This window comes from Pipra filicauda, unplaced genomic scaffold (genome assembly GCF_003945595.2).
Source record: "Pipra filicauda isolate LSUMZ 115617 unplaced genomic scaffold, ASM394559v2 scaffold163_size1657671_pilon, whole genome shotgun sequence".
Lineage (NCBI taxonomy): Eukaryota > Metazoa > Chordata > Aves > Passeriformes > Pipridae > Pipra > Pipra filicauda.
Genome location: NW_024104140.1, coordinates 1503167 through 1518169, shown reverse-complemented (window position 1 = coordinate 1518169; position 15003 = coordinate 1503167). Strand labels below are relative to the sequence as shown.

Here is a 15003-nt window from a genome sequence, read left to right as displayed (position 1 = left end):
CCTACCCTTTCCACCCAACATCCCCTTGATCATCTGAAGCATTAATGTGGTACTGGGCCATGGTTCTCAAACTTTATTCCCAGGTGTTCACCTCTGAGAGCAGTTTATCCACAGTTAAAAGCCAAAGTTCAATGTGCTGACCAGCCCAGCACTGACCTTACTCTGTTGATTCTGCACTGAATCACAATGTTAACAAAGTTTAAGTGAGGAAGGAGCACAGAAATCTACAGCATTTGCTTGCTTGAATAGGATAATCCTGCACAGTGGTGATCCTCTTTCTTCCTGCTGCTTGTTAGAAGTTGTGAATTTTAGCAGTGTCATTGTTATAGAACCTTAATAAAAATCACAGTATCTGCAACTGATATCTGCATTCAAGGATAATCTGAATGTAGGCCTTGTTCATTAAAATGACATAACAAATACAAGTTTTTCTTTGTCTTGAATTGTCATTTAAGATTTATAGGATTCTGTCTGCTTGTGTGACCTTCTTAATAAACAGAGAAGTCCTCCTTTTTCACTCATAAATTATCCATCAGATGTTTTAACTATTCAGTAACTCTAATATGTGAATGATAAAATAGTAATGCTTTGAATAATAGTGATAACCATGAATAAATAATAAAAACCTTTTCTGAAGACTTTGGAGAGCACTCACCTCCATAAATACAATTTTTTTCATATTGTGATTTTCAATAACCAAACTTATGAATAAAATAATCTTTTATTTAGGTGTCAGAGAATACAGAGGTAGAAGCATCGATGAAGGTGAAAGAGACTGAATTCATCAACCAGATCTGCTTTTGCCAAATTTGCTCTAATCTATTTTGGAACTGTGGAAAAGCAATTGTACACATGAAATACAGAAGAATTACACCAGATACAGTTGCTATTAAATACAAAGCTACAGTGTATATCAATAGAAGCTATACTGCTAAAGCCTTGTATTTGGGGTCTAATTCAGCCTACAGTTACAGCTGTCACTTCAGTGAAGTTCTGGTGATGTGTCCTGAGACAGAAACTGGCTCAAATCTTTCAGTTGTCTTTTATTTCCACTTCATGACTCAAGGAAAAATGATAATGGTTTGTTTTATGTTATGACTTCCATTCATGTAAGAAATAATTTGAAGGTTATTGAGGTTTTTTGTTTTCTCATCAGAAGTAAAATTACATTTCATCTTTGGTTTTATATGCCAAAGATTTTGTGATTTTATTCCAAAAATTTAGGGGTGAGGTTTGGATACACCTATTTCACTATACATAATGACATTTAAAAAATCTCTTTAAAATACCTGACAGCTTTCTTTTTCCTCTTTGCAGAGCTCATATTCAAAATTTCCCCACGTACTGTTCTTAAAACATGTTTACACTTCAAGAGAATGTATCAGACAGGAAAGTTAAAAGAAAATCTGCAATGCATTTGTTATTTGCCCCGTTCTTAAAAACTCTTGATAGTCTTCTGATTTTTGCCCTTGTTTCTTAAGTTATCAAATGGAATAATTTATTAACAGAGTTGTCATCATTATAATATAAGCATACCCACTCTGAAAAAAGAAGTTATATCTTCTCTTGAGAACAATTAGGTGCTGGAAACTATGTCCACATAATTTCCAAAGCTTTTTCAGAATTATTTTAAGGAAGATGAATCTAGGAGAAAATAATCCTCTTAGGGCTAATTCAATAGTGGCACAGCAGACCTGTCAATATGAAAAAGATGACACAATGCATGAAGTTTATTCTTGCAATACGGGGGAAAATTTATTAATGGACAGAAAATTGACAATTTGCAATAGACTCAAGCAGCATTAGCTATTCTCGCAGTACTGTGTGAGGAGTCAGCAGGAAAAGTGCTTAGCTTTCTCTGGAAACAGTTTTAGACCTTTTCCAGTGCAGTGGCTTTACTCTGACCTCCTGTGATCCAGTGACCCTCTGAGCAAAATCTCTGAGTGCCACTTTGCAGCTGTTCATCCACGGACAATCCTCACTGAATCCTGTTTCACAAAACACAGTCTTCTTTTACTGTTCTCTTCTGAGAGTTTGAGGTTGGAGTTTTTTTGGTTTGGTTTTGCCTTTCCACTGTTAAGGATTTTAGCTCCGTTTTTTGGCACAGATATACACGCATGACATTTCACTGCCACCTGTGCCACACACTTCATGCTATTCAGCACATCCACCAGCACATCAGGAGGGTGAGACCCTCCAGGGTGCACATGGTTCAAAGCAAAGGCACACTCCTCCACCCCAGGCATGCTGTGGGATGGGAAATTGAAAAATGCTTCATTTCCCCACCAGCAAGTAAGAGCAGAGGAGGCAGTGCTCCTTGCAGTCATGGAGGGAATAACAGACAGGAACACACCTGTTACCAAAGAAGCACAGGAAGAGATGCTGAGAAATGCCATGGAGCTGAGCAGCACTCCAGCGTTGCTCTCAGCCCATCTGTGCCAGGGACAAACTCAAAGTGTGACACCAGGTTGGATTAGTAAGAAAGTAAATCTTCCATGTAAATCAGGCAAATCCATGGAATGAAATCCAGCTTCTAACTCCAGGGATACTTCAGGCTCTGGAAGACCCTGTGCTGGGAGCTGAGGACTATGCTAAGAGAGTTCACTGTATATTTGCTTTTCTCCTAGTTATTCACCAGTGGTAAACTCTGGGTTTGCCTAATTTGGAGAACAGGAGGCTGAGGGGTGACCTCATTGCTCTCTACAGCTTCTTGTGAATGGGAAAAGTAGGGGGAAGTGCTGATGTCTTCTCCCTGGTATCCAGTGACAGGTCATGCAGAAATGGTTCAAAGTTGCACCATGGGAGATTCAGATGTGACATTAGGAAACACTTTACCGAGACAGTGGTCAAACACTGTAAAAAGGCTTCCTGGAGAGGTGGTCAGTGTTCCATGCCTGTCAGTGTTAGGGGGTATTTGGACAATGCTCTTAATAATGTGCTTCAATTTTTGGTCAGCTTGGACGTGGTCAGGCGGGGGGACTAGTCAATCATTGTAGGTCCCTTCCACTGAACTATTCTATTCTATCACTGACTAGGACTGTGCATGGTAGGGACAGGCTGGGGAGCAGTACGGAATTGTGCAGTGAAATAATGATGTTTGTCATTTAGCCTTCTATTCCCTTCCAGTGTTATGTTGTTCTGTGCCCTCGTTTGCTTACTGCTGCTGTGCATTGAACTGACATTTACATAGCTCCACTATAACACCAAGACCTCACACCTCGTTAAAAACAATCAATCCAGAGTCCTTTATGTGTAAAGATAGGATTGTTCTTCCCATGTGTTTTCTTTTACATTTGGCTACACAGAATTTCAGCTGCCTGTTTATGCTCCATTCAGTCTCATGACATCCTTCTTTGATATAGCCCTTATCTTTAGAACTCTGAGTAAGGTTAGCAGTATCAGCAAACTTTTCTCCTCACTATTCACTTCCTTTGTCCTAACAGTTATAAACACGTTCAACAACACATGCCCTGTCTGACTCCACCGGTCGCTTGATTCTAAATTGAAATCCCCAAATCTACCATTTATTCTTCTCCTCTACTAACTAGTTTAATTGCTTACAGATCCAGAGAACACATTGTGAAAAAGTGCTACACTCTTATCTCTCACTCTATAAAATTTACAAGTGCCCCACTGACTTACATATTCGTTTTTGCTTCTTACTACAAATTATATTAAAGCAAAGAAAGGCCCAGATCTAGTCACTAGGTAAGATGGTGGTTGTGTTAGTAGTAATTCAGGTTAAAAACACAGCAAATTTCATAATTTCAACTCGGGCAGTTGAAGTAAATGTTGTCACTTTATGTTGTCCTCTAGAAAACATTCACTGTTACTAAAGGATTCTTAATGCCTGAGCTGGCAGAATTGCTGCAGTCACTGAAATGAACAACATGCATTTTTCTGTATAAAAATAACCTGGCTTTTTTTTTTTTTTTTTAAAAGAAATGCCAAATTTGCATACAAATACCTAAGTAAAACCATCAGATTTCATCTCATGTGCCTCCCACTATAAAGCAGAAAACTCATCTACATAAAATTGCAGAGGCCTGCTCAAGAAAGCAGAACAATCATGTAAATATATTTTAAAGCACAATTTGACAAATGGTTCAGCCACTGAGAAGAATGACTGTCCATGACACTTGGTGACACTTCTGTCACTAATATCTTGTGTGTTTACCTTCACACAGACTAGCACTTGCCTGGCATGAACTTACACTCTTGTCTAGGACTAAGACTTCTAGAAAAGATAACCTCGGAAGAAAAAATATCAAAAACAAAGCCAAAGCCCAACTCACAACAAAACAGTCACAAAAAAAAAAAAAAAAAAAAAAAAAAAAAAAAAGTCCTCTGTCTAAAAGTTCCTGTGGTAACCAGCTATGTACTTTGCTTTGTCATTATACTGACTAAATTAGTAAAACTTAGTATTCACACCCAAAATCTTGCCTAGTGTCCTCAGACCATTACAGCTACAACAATACTGGGAAGACAAACTGCCCATCAGAGTTTTTAGCCCAGTGCAGCAAGGTGTCACAAGGCAGTTTCGCTTTCCTCAGAAGCAGGACCTGACGAGTCTGTAGCAAGTTCAAAGAACAAAAAATTGCATTGCTAGACGCTGAGTAAGAGCTGACCATTTTAAACTCTTTATTAAACCAAGATCACCTTGAACTACCATATTGGCACATACAGTCTCCAATAAGCAGGGGAAAATATGCAAAATCTGTGTCAAACTGTGCTGAACTCTGGTGAGACTTGCTTTAACTAAGAAGGCTTTTTAGAGCATTAGTTTACTGTCCAGTCAGTGTATATCTGTACAGATTTGCCTGATTAACTGGCACCAAGAATCTAGCACAGCACCCAGTTCTATTAAGAAAATTTCCAAAATGGAAGGATGTGATCTTTTCTTCTCATAGGACATCAAAATACAGCCTCCGTCAGCAACAGCACTTGTCAGGAGTCTGCACCTGACCTCCTCCTGTTCACCCCTCCTGGACAACCCTCATCAGCACATTATCATTCCAGCAAGAACCCACACCTCCCACATGGTCTTCTGACACCAGTGACCTGGCTTTGCAGAACGGAGGTTGGGCTCTCAGCAAGCACAACTTAATGAAAACCAAAATTGCCAGAGGCTGACATCTCTCCTGAATTCCACATATCACCTGAGAAATCCTGATCACAATCACTGTCCCAGCACTTCCCAAGAGGATTTTTCTCCCTAATCTTCTCACACTAGCAGAGACAAACTGGAACTTTCCATGTAATTGCTTCAGTTGGCAAGGGAGTACTCTGAATCACAAAATCACTGAATGTTCTGAGTTGGAAGGGACCCACAAGGATCACTGAGTCCAACTCTTAAGTGAATGGCCCACGACCTTGGTGTTATCCTCACCATGCTCTAAGCTCTACTCAATCAGTGAGACACCAGGGAAATGCACCCCTTCTTCCATACTCTCTGTGCTCCAGTGTGCCTGTAGCACATCAAAGATTTTCATAGCAACACATTCTGCAGGCATTAACATGGTGTGGACATCAGCATCTCACATGCACAGGGACTACAGCACGGAGTCCTGGCTTCTCACCTCCAGCCTGTGTCCCCTCACACAGAGCAGTACTTCAATCAGGGTGGCCAGGCCCAGAACAGTTATTACCAAGCACTGCAATCTGCATCAAAACATAGTCTTCATTTCATCTCTATGTCCCTTAACTTCACTGTAAATCTAGAAGTGGTAGAACTTTTCCTACGTGTCTGAAAAAAAAAACCTGAGGTCTACAGGCTCAAAAAACCACTATGCAGCACAAGTGAGAATGACTGATGTGACACAAGCCAAAACAAACAGCACAAGGCCCTCACCTAGGAGAAACCTAATTGATTTTACAGTGACTTAGTAATTCGAAGACCAGCACAGATTTATTCTCCTCCTGTCACCTATTTCCCATGAGTCTTTGGACAAATAACCTTTCTACCTGCCACACTGGTGAAATGGATGGTATTTACAAGCCCAAGTACTCAGGTTGCTCCAGCATAGAAAGGCAAGTTTCTGGTGGTGTTCCATAATGATGGCAGCATTCAGAAACTGTGAAACCAAAGAGCATGACACTACAGTGTATTGGGTATTTTCCCCATAGCAAGGTGTTGATAACACACTGGTGTTTTGTCTATCACTGAGCAGTGATGGAAGAGCACTAGCCTGTTTTTCCAGCATTCCTTCCCCAAAAGCCAAGGGGCTTGGAGTGGGCAAGATTCTGGGGGGGGGGGAGGGGGCATAATGAAACTGACCAAAGGGATATTCCATACCATATGATATCTGCTCCAGCAACAAAAGCTAAAAGGAAGAATGGGTGGGGACATTCTTTATTACAAGGTTTGTCTTCTGGAGCTACCACTTACACATACTGATGCCTTACCTTCCACGAAGTGGCAGGACTTCACCTGCTGATGGGACATGGCAAATAAATCTATCCCTTGCTTCCACATATGGACATTGCTTTTGCTTAGTTAAATTGTGTTTACCTTGACCCATAAGATTTTCTGTCTTATTTTCTTCCCCAATATATTGCTGATGATAGAAGTGATAAAGTGGCTGGTTGGGCACCTGGTGTCCAGTCAAGGTCAATCCACCACACACAGAAATGTCTAAAATGCACTGAGAAAGGGATCCCAGATAACACCAAATCGATGTTCCTTATTCCCTTCTTCCAGGGAGAAAGCATAACTCCACAACTACACTACAGGGAATAAGATGGGGGTGGGAGCGGAAGGTAACATAAATGCAGCTGTAAGTTGGCACAGAAGCTATCAAAGAACAGAAGGCACTGAAAGCTAGACAACTACGTGTCCTTATCAGCTGGGAAGCTCACTTACACCTCTCTTAAAATGTGACAAGAGTTGGTCCCTGATCTGTAGGTCTTGCAGAAAATACAGCCTGCAAACAAACTGGCTGGTGTTGGCCACTCTGGCTGTGCCTGCTTCCCTCCATCCACCAGGATCAATGCACTCTTCAAGTGAACTGAGCCAGAGCCTTCCCCATAGGCACCATATTCCCCATGGGGCTTTCTGCTCCAAAACAGAAAGCTCTCCCATGAACCTCTCTTGAGGTGCTGCAAAAAACTGCCTTTATCCCCACCTCTGAAAAATGCATTTCATTTAAGACTGGTCTTAAGACTGTTGCTGGTTTTATTCTCATGTTTCTTCTCTTCACACACACAGTCATGTTTTGCTCATCCCTGACAAAAGCTTTAGGACCAGAAATTTTTCCCAGTTTTTACCAAAAGAGGTGTCTGTCTATAACGATGAGTGAAAGCTGTTTTCTGGGACCACGGGAAGTTCCCAGTATGAACAGTAGCATTTGGAAATGAAGTTCATCACTAAACAAATAAATCAAGTGGAATATAATTGGAAAGTGCCAGGCAGGGAAAACAGGTTGGGTTAATGATGTTATGTCCTTACCAGGGCTTCACAAATAGGTGAGATTATCTATTCTCACTCACGTACGTCTTTGCTTGGAGAGTCAGGCATTATCGCAGCATGTAATTCCACCAAAAGCCCCACTGTCCAAAAGCACACGTTTCTCTTAAGCACTCAGACTTTTCTGTTGGAGACATGTGTTTTCCCCCGCAGTTTCGTGATGTTGTTTCCCACAGGGAGACAAAAAGCAGTATGACTGACCCTGCAGTGTAGCACGAATACACAGCTGGGTGTTACTGGCTTAGGGATTGTATTGCAAACAAAGGCTACAAACAGTGCCCTTCTACACAAATTGAACACGAAGGCAGCAGTTGGCGCCCTACTGAATTCCCAACAGCTCATGTCCCCCTTCATTTCCTGCAAGAGTGACTCAGATTGAAGCTGTTGAGTAACAAACCTACCCTACTCACCCACTTCATGGCCTTAACTGAGTAGGTGAAGAAAAACAGACAGAAGAGTGTGGACACAAAAATACACACCAGAGGAGCAATGCCATAAACCAAGGCAGCAGCAAAAAGCATCATGAGTAGATAAACCAGGAGGACTGCCAGTGAAGTACATCCTGATTTCTTTCAGTGGCTGTGACAGTTGTGCTTCATAAAACCCTATGAAACCAAATCCTGCAGTCCCGGTTCAGCTCTTGTGGAAGTTAGCTTGCCATTGACGTCAAAGACCACGTTACCTCATAAAGGACTGCAGGGCTACTTGCAGAGACATCACTCATTATTCACTGTGACTGCACGCTTTGTGTAGGAGTAACACATCTTCTTTCTCCCCTCACGCTCTCCTGTGGAAATTAAGAACAGTCTCCGGTGATATAAGCCCATCTGCAAAATCAGTCCAGAGGTCAGACTGCTGCCCAATGCTACACTAGATTATACAGACACATACAAATAAACACTGCCTACCCTGTGATGTAGGGATAATACATTTAATTTCCAGTTACTGTGACAATTTCTCTTCTATATGCAATAAGATTTCCTGTAGATTCAGTGAACTATCCTAAAGTGGGCAGCAGGCTCTGTTCACATTAATAGTCCGGTTGGCATGGGACAACTAGAGTGGCTTCAGGTTGCAGGTTTCTGTCTTTTTCCCTCTGCCAGCCGATGAAGCAGGCTCAATGTGTTGTGTACATGCTCTCCAGCTGCCACAGTTTACAGAAAACATTAAGAAAGAAGTACCCACAGGGTGCCTGCAGGAGGTATGCCTTCCATGCAGCATCCTTCTGCTGGGGTGAGAACGGCTGCCAGAGAAGGGAGGCGGAAAGCAAGAGGAGAAATAACCTTGGACCAGATGAAAACATGACAGTCAGTGCAAAAGAATTACTGCATGCCAAACTCAGTGAATTATTTGTCAGCAGAGTTACTGCAAGAAGACACATGTGCAACAAATTTCAAGCACTAGATCAAGGGTTTGATCAAATAAACACAGACCATATTAAGATGGTCTTCTATATTCAGTTCAATATGCCAGCAGCGTTAACACAATATTCAAGAATAAACTAAAATGCATGGCAAAAATGAAGATGGGGCCAGAGTTAGGTATAAGCAAAACTAGATTATAGTTTTCCCATAATATTTGGTCAGACCTTTATATAGTAATCTGTCTCTTAGCAAGCAAATGGATTTAAAATGCCAATAAGTTTAATTAAAGCAAGAATGTCAGAATCTAGCTTAAAATTGCCCTCATTAGAGATAAGAATCTGGGTTAATGCTACAGCATTCTTGTCACAGACCATTCAGCAGAAGTTACTAAAACAAACAGTGGAAGATTGATTGGATCTTTCATTTAGATTTACCACTTATAACTTGCTCTTACTGCCGACTTTCTCTCTCTGGCTAGAATTTGCACTCCAATGACAGTTGGAGTCAACCTAGTGTATCCAGAGTAGTTAGGTGTTACATCTTGGTTTGGCAAATCAGGTCAATTTGCCTTCATAAATTCTGTGCCATTACTTCATTGTACACACACAGCACCCTAGTGGGTCATTGAGTCCAGTGCTGAAATCCAAGATCTTCATCAACTATCATGCCTCTACATGCTTTGGCATTTCTGGGGAAGGTAGAGGCCAGATGAAAATGTTCTGCAGACTACTCCCTTTCTGCACTTAATATTACTCAACTAATCTGCACCATGCCACGGTGACATACAAATCCATACAGAGTGACAAGATGTAGCTACTACATTCATAAAACTGGACTAAAGTACATATCACTATAACTATTAATCATTATCCAATCACAAAAGTAAAAAGCAAAAGTAAAAAGTAAAAGCAAAGCTGACTGCTCCTTCCTCATTTCAAAAGAGCCCTTCTGTAACTTCAGCAACTGAACCTTCTGCTGGGAAGGCAGGGTCCAAGATTTGAAGCTCTGCTGGAATCTGTATGAGGAAAGCATCCCTTCACACAGCAGCGTATTTAAGCTCTGTCCTGCAAACTCTCTGAAAGGTGGCTCCACTGGCTATTTCATAACTGGCCCTGGTTGCCAGCTATATTCTCGGTTATGTTGCTGATCACATGCCCACTGATATCCTTTCTTTCTGTTTCAAGAGAACTAAAACTTGACAAGTAACAAGTTTCACTGGATTATTTTAATGATTTTCCTTGATGGCCCTCAAAATTCATTATCTTTGAATAACCTTTGCCAGCAACTGGAAATAATTGGTCTAACTCTTTTATCTTCGCAGCAGCCTTTTATGTATGAGTAAACACGGTTGTCTTGTCTCTTCTCTGACTGAGCACATCTGACTGCCTGAGTTGTTCTCCTACCTCACAAACCCCTCTCATTTTCACAGCTCCTCTCTGTGCTGCTCTCTGCAAAGAACAGGGACCTTAGAGATACACAGGGGGTTTCCCTGTGGTAGGTTTGCTTGTTTCACTCTTTGCTGTCCTCTCAGTGTACTCTGATTTTCCCATCACCTTCTGGGCAGTGATTGTTGTGGCTTTGCCTCCACTTCTCTTCTGCAGATGTACCTGCTGGCACAGATCCTTACTACTGCCTACATTTCCTACCAGCTCTTCACCTGATCTCTCCCTGTTTCCTGGGCTTCATCTGGACAATTCTGATACCTGCCCTTCCCTCCCTGTGAGACCACATCTGCTGTTGCATACAGAGTAAGGAACCATCAAATGTGGGGCAGAAAGGGAAGGAAGGGTGGAGGCGGGGGGGGGGGGGGGGGGGAAGGTGCAGATTTCCACATTTTTGTAATAGTCTCCAAATTGAAAAAGAAACAAACAAAAACAAAAACAAACACTGTCTGTAGCTGAGACTCCAGGACAGCCATCAAAGTGCTCTGCCATTACTAACCCTGCAGCACCACATCCAGACCCATAGTTGTCTCTGACCAGCTCTTGAGTTTCCTGGGCTTCATGAGCCTGGAAAAACAGACTTATCAATAGCTTATTCTGAATATAAATGAGTGGACAGGCACAGAGCCCAGGTATCTTATCTTTCCACCTGTATAAAAGTCAGTCTTCCAGCATCTTTTGTTCACCACTAAATACTAAAAAACAAGGCACATCTCACTCTTAGTGGCAACATTTCTTAGCTAAACTGCTTGCTTTCCCCTGCTTCATCTCCCCTCTCTATATGTAACTCCCCTCAGTACAGTTTTTTCCTCTTTTTATCACATCCCTTTTTCACTTCTTATTTCAGGTGCTAATCCCACATGGATTCCTCCCTGAAAACAAAATCTGAGATGGAAAAGGTCATAGTACATCACTCATGCAGATGCTTTACCCTGGTCAGTGCCCAACATTGTAGCTCCAAGCTGATAGGCTGGACACTCGACACAGACACACAGTCCAGGCAAAAAGGACCAAGTGGATCACTGAAAAAAATCCTGGAGGTATTCCTGAATGTTTGCACTGACCTCCAGAATAAACAGCCATCTCCCTGCAAGTTAAGCATTTTCATCAGTCAGAGGGTGTAGCTCAGTAACTGCTGTGACAGTGCCTGTGTGAACAAGTAAAGTGAATAAAAAAAGAAGTGAGCTTCACAGGGCCACTGTGAAGTATGTAGCCTTCTACTGAGAGGGAAGTAAAACTGAAAATATTCTTGGGGAATGCCTGCTCTGCTCCATAGAGTTCTTTGTCCATCCCAGCTTTTGAGGGCTTTTGAGGAGAGGCAGTTCTGGAGATGAGATACCACCACTCTGTACATCATCACTGCTGCAGCAGAAGTCTCTTGCAACACAGAGGGAGCAAGTCTGAGGTTTTGACATTTGTGTGACTGTGGGATTTCATCTTAAAGAAATAATAACAGATCTGTAGAGCCTGTCAATGCTAAGTACTTACAAATGGGCAGAGCATGAGACAAACAACAGAGAAAAGATGCTCTCTCTTTTACAAACTCCATCTCCACTGCTGGAGTTCACTGGAGAGGAACAGGCACATAGAACAAGAGCTATTTAATAAACCACCACAGAGATTGCCCCACCAGGGAACAGAGCAAGGGAAGATACACACACAACAGATATTAACCCTGTTCTTTGCTCATGGCAAATATCTGATGCTGTGGTAACCAACACACCAACAGGGCAGAAGCAGACATCCTGCTATGGAAATCAATACAAGTTTCAAGAACTGCATCCAAGTAAAACCATCAGCAGCCCAAAGCCACCCTAAAACCTTTCTGAAAGCTAAAAAGAAAATATATAACTAGCCTCTATTTGCCCTGTGAAGCTCATGTGCTTTCCTGCAGGAAAACTACGCACGTTCCTCACCCACACGCACATGCTGCATCTTGAGCTGTCTCTGAAACTGCTGGTCTGCATTAGTACACTGGGAACAAGACACCAACTAATGGGTGACTACCATCCAAGCTCATGGGTAGTTTTGTTGGCTCAGTTATTGTGCCACCTTCATCAGTGCTGCAGACCACTGGTGGCTATTGCCTTCGTGCGCTGTTAATGCCATGACTTCTTTCCTTTGCTCCTCTTCCTTCTTCCCCAAAATTACTCTGATGGACACACATCACCTCTGCATGCTCTGCAGCACTGACCCACGAGGCAGCTAAGTACTTGCCAGGTGCAAAATACCAACAAGGGAAGCTGTTGACTTCTCCACAGCGTCGACAAAACTGGGAGCACACAGACTTCATCCTAGCAGCAGTGTCTGTTGTGATCCACAAGCACTTCACTCATAGAAAACCCAGACTTGGTTGTACTTACACTGGAGCTCTGCTCAGCCCTCCTGGAGATAAGGGGAGCAAAGACCACGGCAAGCTCCTTCCTCTTCCAGCTGCCGAAGCTGTGAGGACTTTCTGCCAGCACAAAGGGGCATATCCAAAAGGCTGCTCTGAATTCTGCAACAAAGATTCCACGTGTGAAGCCCCAGGTTAGCTCACTTGTTGAACACACACCTCTCTAGAGCAAGATATGCTTCAGCATTTAGGGAGTCCCACCTTCAGTCCCCATAGTGTTGCTTTCACCAAATGTCATTTGGGGACATGGTCTGGTTCAGGTTCTCCTCATGTGAAAGGGCTCTGTCTTTTACATTCTGCCTGTGCATGCACCATGAAAGCACATTCATACTTCATGTACCTATGCCAAATGCCACCAAAGCAAATTAAAACAATAAATATGGTATGATGAAAGGGCTAATTTCGAGACTTCTATTAGGATGCATGACGTTAATCTTGAGTCCTCTTTTTTTGAAACATTTTTTCCTCTCTGCTGCTTCAAGTGCACAATGTCCCTGACAAAAACCACAGGAGAAATTATTTGACTTCTGCAGACTGCATTGCTAATGAGAAAATTGTTTGGTTTTATTGCAACTTGATGTATATAAATATTCACAGCAGGAGAGCAGGACAAAACACTTGGAAAAAAAAGTCTCATTTTCAAAGTGTCCTGGGACACAGCAGGGAGCAACAAACAAATTAATTCATAAAAAATCTGACATTTGGAAAATATTTTTACAAGAAGGCATCTCTCACACCAATGCCATTGTGACAAAGAAAAAAAAAATACTTTAAAAAACAGAATCCAAACTATGCAGGTACTCCCATTTTAATTCTGATGGAGGTAGGGCACAGAAAAAAATAAAAGCACGTGTGAAGGATGGTTCCTGTAGTCAGAATGTTGCATTTAAGAAAAGAGGAAAGGGAAGGGACAGAAGGAGAAATGTTTCAAGCATCCCCTACTGAAATAAGTATGTTCAGAGGCCTGGTAGATGGACTCATGGAAACTGAATCAGGTTTAGAAGTTTTCATGAAAAAACACAGTTCCTCTTTGAAGAACTGACAAAACATACTCTGGAACCAAAGCACAGTGCAATGGACCATGGCATGTATTGGAGTAGAGAAATAAGCCAGAGACATGTACAGGGTTTTTTGTGTGTAACAGCAAAGATAAGACTGAATACACTCACATCATCAGAGTTTTAACAACTGAAATCTATGAGAATTAACCCTTGTCTATTTCAATACACTCTAAATCTGAGCAGTAGTTCCTGCATTAGATTTTTTTAGTATTTTGGTAACTTTTAGAAAGTGGGAATTACACTATGCACAAATTAGCAGCTTGCCCCTGAGATCTGGATGCACAAGCAATATGACTGTGTTCACAGAGCACTCTGCAGGACTGCAGTCCCTAAAAGCTTCAGAGGGATTTTGATACCCTCTCACTGGATGTAGCAAAGTGGTGGATTTGGCAAATGGAGTGTGCACGAAGTTTAGCAAGTCTAAAAATGTTTGGCAATGCACTTGAACAAAAATAGCTCAAACTTTTACGTAAGTTGATGTTCTGCAAGTGAACTTTTATGTGCCATCAAGGGAAAGCCCTCTGAGTCACTACACATAGCTCAACAACGTCAGATGCCCTGAAGCAGGTGAAGCAGCTACAGTGTGCACATGTGCTGCAAAGCATGCCATCAAAACGATCTCAGGCCACTGTGTATCTTCTCCTACATGTAACAAAGAAGAGTATGGGGCCAATGCTCAGAGGCAGTTGCCCATACAGCGTCTCTCTTCATAGACCTACATGGAGCTTTTCCAGGAGAAGTAGGAGCAGCAATTAGTGGCTGTTTGTCCCAGCTTAGCTTTTCAGCTCTTCATGTGGAGAGACAATGCACTGAAAATTGCAGTAAGCTGCAGGCTCCTTCATCACTCAGCTCCAAATCTCGTTGCTTTCAGGCTGCCTTCAAAAACAGGGCAGGAAATGAAGGAGGAAGGGATTGCATTTTTTCCCTCTTTTCTGAAAGCCTACCTATGATGGGAAAGGGCTGAGGCTGTGAAAATGCAGTGAATCTTGGGAACCTTATTCTAACACCTAACAATTGCTCAGGTACAGACTTTTTCTGCCCTTCAGTGCCCTGTTGCCCAAGGTTGTGTTATGTGCAGGGAGGAATGAGGGATCATACATATTGGAAACATGGCTATTCATGCCTGATGACAGCTTTTCAAATGCAAAACCATAAGATGGGACTACTTATAGCACAGGGAGTCATGGGAGAGACACTCTTTAGCAAGAGCACAGCACAGACACATTTCTTTCTTTCCCCATCCTGTACCAGGCACAATACACCATTTATTTTGTTT

General features: G+C 42.1%; 1 long non-coding RNA gene across 1 annotated transcript; it reads left to right on the top strand.

Annotated features, from left to right (window-relative positions):
- Positions 1 to 8224: 8224 nt before the first annotated feature.
- On the top strand, positions 8225 to 11507 carry LOC114000713. The gene is made up of 3 exons (XR_003545351.2): positions 8225 to 8311; positions 10431 to 10577; positions 11119 to 11507. It is a non-coding gene; the product is annotated as an uncharacterized LOC114000713 (long non-coding RNA).
- Positions 11508 to 15003: the final 3496 nt, after the last annotated feature.